Source organism: Callithrix jacchus, chromosome 1 (assembly GCF_049354715.1).
Source record: "Callithrix jacchus isolate 240 chromosome 1, calJac240_pri, whole genome shotgun sequence".
NCBI lineage: Eukaryota > Metazoa > Chordata > Mammalia > Primates > Cebidae > Callithrix > Callithrix jacchus.
This window is the reverse complement of record NC_133502.1, coordinates 216,176,234-216,181,457: the sequence shown is the minus strand read 5'-3', so window position 1 is coordinate 216,181,457 and position 5,224 is coordinate 216,176,234. Positions and strand designations below refer to the sequence as shown.

Below are 5,224 nucleotides of genomic sequence, written 5' to 3'. Positions count from 1 at the left end.
ATGACACGTCAATGTAACCAGAGAGACGGAAGCTTTAAAAGAATCCAAGGAAATGTGACGTATCGAATGCACTATCACCAAAATGAGGAACACCTTTCGGGGCTCATCGGTGAACCGGACACAGCTGAGGAAAGAATCGCTGGGTTTACAGACACGCGAATTAAAATCTGCCAAACCGAAATAGAAAGAGGGGAAAAAAGAGTGAAGAGATGAGCAGAACATCCAAAAAGTGTGGGACAATTTCAAAACTGTAACTCACACATGTAATGAAAATACGCAAAGGAAAAGAAAGAAAGAAGCCAAAGGAATACTGGAAATGACAGTGGCTGAGGGTTGTCCAAAATCATTCACAAACACCAAACAACGCGTTCCGGAAGCTCAGAAAATGCCAAGCAGGATACATGTCAACAAATATTGATATGCCCGTTGCTGTCTTGCCGCTGCTGGCTGCTGTCCCTGGACCCCTACCATGGAGAAGACTATTGAACATCCCCCAATCCCCCAATTGTCTTGCTGGATCACTGTCATTTCTCTCAGGTCATCTTTAACAGTGTGGAGAAGTTCTGCATCCCAGGAGGGGATGTCACATGTCATTACACCTTCACCCAGCATTTCATCCCTCGTGGAAAGGACTGCATTGGCATCTTTAGAGTGGGATGGAAGACAGCCCGTGAGCATTACACCTTCATGTGGGTTACTCTGCCCATCGACCTAAACAACGAATCAGCCAAACAGCAGGAAGTCCAATGCAAAGCTTACTACCTGCCCGAGGATGATGAGTATTGCCAGTTCTGCCATGTGATCAGGATGGCGTGGTCTGGGGAGCAAGTATTCCTTTCCAATTCTGTCCAGAAAATGAGGAAGACATCCTGGTTGTTACCACTCAGGGAGAGGTGGAAGAGATTCAACAGCATAATCCTTTGAAAGGAGCCTTGCAAAGAAAACCAGGAGCTGAAGGACAGCTGTGTCAGCCTCCAGAAACAGGCTGAGCTCCAAAAGAAGCCGGAGGAGCTAGAAACCCTACGGAGCATCTGTAGAAGTGGGAACTGAAAGTGAAAAAGCAGGATGACTATTGGGAGACAGAGCTGCTTCAACTGAAAGAACAAAACCAGAAGATGTCCTCAGAAAACAAGATGGGGCCGGGCGCGGTGGCTCAAGCCTGTAATCCCAGCACTGTGGGAGGCCGGGCGCGGTGGCTCACGCCTGTGATCCCAGCACTGTGGGAGGCCGAGGCGGGTGGATCACGAGGTCAAGAGATCGAGACCATCCTGGTCAACAAGGTGAAACCCCGTCTCTACTAAAAATACAAAAAATTAGCTGAGCACGGTGGCGCGTGCCTGTAATCCCAGCTACTCGGGAGGCTGAGGCAGGAGAATTGCCTGAACCCAGGAGGCGGAGGTTGCGGTGAGCCGAGATCGCGCCACTGCACTCCAGCCTGGGCAACAAGAGCGAAACTCCATCTCAAAAAAAAAAGAAAACAAGAAGATGGAAATCAGAGTGGATCAGCTTCAGGCCCAGCTGCCAACTCAAGAGAAAGAAATGGAGAAGCTTGTTCAGGGAGATCAAGATAAGACAGAGCAGTTAGAGCATCTGAAAAAAGAAAATGACCACCTTTCTCAGTTTAACTGAGCAGAGGAAGGACCAGAAGAAGCTCGAGCAGACAGTGGAAGAGAGGAAGCAGAATGAAAGTACTGCAATGAAGAAGCAACAGGAATTAATGGAGCAAGAAAGCAGCCCTGACTGTGGAGGAGCAGTTAGCACCACAGGTGGAACGCCTAAAGGCAAAGGTAGAGGCCGGGAAAGCCTGTTTCTCAGAGAAGTATAAAGTGTCCAGTGGAACAGAACAGAGGCATCGGAGGCAACACAGCATATCTACAACCATACAATCTTTGATAAACCTGACAAAACTGGACTGGGAAAATGTGGCACATATCCGCCATGGAATATTATGCAGCAATCAAAAATGATGAGTTTGTGTCCTTTGTAGGGACACAGATGAATCTGGAGAACATCATTCTCAGCAAACTGACACAAGAACAGAAAATGAAATACTGCATGTTCTCACTCATAGGCGGGTGATGAACAATGAGAACACATGGACACAGGGAGGGGAACACTACACACTGGGGTCTACTGGGGGGAATAGGGGAGGGACAGTGGGGCAGAGAGCTGGGGAGGGATAGCCTGGGGAGAAATGCCAAATGTGGGTGAAGGGGAGGAAGGCAGCAAAACACACTGCCACGTGTGTACCTATGCAACTGTCTTGCATGTTCTGCACATGTACCCCAAAACCTAAAATGCAATTTAAAAAAAAGAGTGTTAATGACTTCACAAACAGATCAGGTAACTCAGGGCGGCTGCACTGGATGAAAACTTTGACCTGTCAAGAAGACTGACTGAGAACAAAATGACATGTAATGTTCTGCAGAGAGAGAAACGGAGACTGGAAGGAGAAAATGATCCTCAGTTACATGGGTCTGGATTTTAACTCTTTGCCGTATCAACTACCTACTTCAGATGAAGGAGGCGCAGGACAAAATCCAGGACTTGCCTATGGAAACCCATATTCTGGTACCCAAGAAAGCTCTTCCCCAAGCCCACGCTCCATCAGGAAATGCCCCATCTGCAAAGCAGATGATATTTGTGATCACACCTGGAGCCAGAGCAGATGCAGGCCCTTTGTCTGAATCGTCCGATTTGTGGCAAGACCCTCCCAGCAAGAGAGAGGCAGATCTTTGAAGACCACGTGTTCTGCCACTCTCCATGGGCATCCAGCCTCCTGGATATATACAGAGATTTTATAGAGTAGAACCTATAGCTTCTTACCATGAGTTATATGAGTCAGGATCCTGCCTAACCTGAAATTCCTAGAGATTTACTCAGCCCTGCTGCCACTAACAGTGGAGTCATCCCACTTATCTGAAGGACACTGTTAAGAGCTTCTGGTGCCATCCTGTGGGTGACTACCTTTACGTCACATAACTTTAGCTGTATCGTCCTCTCGCCTATCGTTCTTCCGGGGTCTTCAGTACAAGCTCCCTGGGATGGAGCCAACCTAGACATTGGCAACAGACCTGACTCGACACTAAATCATTGGTTTTCCAAGTTGTCCCACTGCCATTCAGGGCCAGGCCTTGAGTGCATTTGTTCTCAGTCCTAACCCTGGAGACAGAGATTGGTCCGAGGTTGAGAATTCCTTTCTCCTCCTCCTCCTCAGTGTTGCTTTCTCCAACTGATTGCTTTAGCCGAGCCAAAAATGGCACAGCAAAGAGCTCAGGAGTCCAGTTTGGATACCAAAGGTTTCTCATGTAAATTTCTCAGCCCCAGAAGCATCTTATTCCTGAGCCTTGGACAGGAAGTATTATTTCAGTCACAGAAAGCTTTTCTGGGTACCTCTGCTTAGCACTTTCTACTCTCTGATCTTTCCTATGTACATATAACTTTTATTGTTATAAATCCTTTCTTAATGGTTTAATAGGGATTGTTAGAAACTGTGGGTCTGCAGTTTTCTGAGCAGGTGACTTTTGAATATGCATAAATCAGAATAATGAGACAACTATTGTTAATCACTTTCTTTTTTTTTTTTGAGATGGAGTTTTGCTCTTGTTACCCAGGCTGGAGTGCAATGGCATGATCTCAGCTCACCGCAACCTCCGCCTCCTGGGTTCAGGCAATTCTCCTGCCTCAGCCCCCTGAGTAGCTGGGATTACAGGCACGCGCCACCATGCCCAGCTAATTTTTGTATTTTTAGTAGAGATGGGATTTCACCATGTTGACCAGGATGGTCTCAATCTCTTGACCGCGTGATCCACCCGCCCCGGCCTCCCAAAGTGCTGGGATTACAGGCTTGAGCCACCGCGCCCGGCCCAATCCCTTTCATACTAATAATAAATTAGTCTTCTGTTTCAAAAAAAACCACAAAAACAAATATTGATATAAAAATTTATATAATCTAGCTCAAAAATATCTATACCTAAGCATATGATATTCAAACTACCAAAAAGGAAAAATCAACACAAAGAGAAAATCTGTGAAAGTAACCAGGGAGTAAATATACCGAACCTGTAGAAGAATATGAAGAATAATTACACTGGAGTTCTCACCAGAAACCACTGGAGCAGAGAGTGAAATAAATATTTAAAGCATTGAAAGAATAAAACATTAACCTATAACTCTGCATAGTGAAGCTGTCCCTCAAAAATAACGAGGAAACAAAGGTTTTCTCAGACAAACAAACTGAGGAAATTTGTTACCAGTAGACCCACCTTGCAAGACATATTAAAGAAGTTCTTCACCAAGGAGGAGGATTAGCTAGGCCATATATTTGGATCATATAAAGAAACACAGAGCTGCAGAGAAGGAATAAATGAAACTAAAATAAAATCTGTATTTTTCTTAATCTTACCTGAGCTAAAAAAAATAACTGTTTGAAATAATAATAGCAAAAATGTATTGGGTAATTATAGCACATGGATAACTGAAGTGAATCAGAGCAATTTTTATAAGGAATGGGAGGAAGTAATTCAAACGATTCTGTTAAAATGTACCTGAACTACCCATGAAGTGGTCTAGTGTAGTTGAGAGAAGACATAGATCAGTTGCAAATGAGTATCACAAACTCATGGGAACCACCTCGAAAATTTCAAACAGAAGTATAATTGCCATGCTAAAAAAGGAAATAAATTGAATGACATAAAATGCTCAGTTGAAACCAGAAAATGTAGAAAAAAAGAGAGGGAGGGAAAAAGAAAACAAGTACAAATGAAAATAGAAAACAGTTTTAAAAAACATGGTAGATATTAATCCAGCTATAACACCAATCCCTTCAAATGTGAATTGTCTAAATACACTAATTGAAAGACAGACTTTCAGTGTAAAAAAAATCATATGTTATTGACAAGAAGTGCATTTTAAATAAGAAGACATTGATAGATCACAAATAAATGGGTGGAGAAGGATACCCCATTCTAACACTGATAATGGTTTGGATCTGTGTCCCTGCCCAAATCTCATGTCAAACTGTAGTCTCTAATGTTGGAGGTGGGGCCTGGGGTGAGGTGGTTGGATCATGGAGGCAGTTTCTCCTGTTCTAACACCCCCTGGTATTGCCATTACCACAGTGAGTTCTCATGAGGCCTGGTTGTTTAAAGATGTGTAGCACCTCCCCATCCCCTCCTCCTCCTTCTCTGACCATGTGAAATGCTGACTCCCTCTTTGCCTTCTG

The 5,224-nt window shown here is 44.3% G+C and overlaps 1 pseudogene; it reads left to right on the top strand.

Moving 5' to 3' along the window:
• The first annotated feature begins 469 nt into the window (after positions 1 to 469).
• Positions 470 to 2,809, top strand: LOC100390447 (calcium-binding and coiled-coil domain-containing protein 2-like; annotated as a pseudogene).
• The last annotated feature ends 2,415 nt before the right edge of the window (positions 2,810 to 5,224 follow it).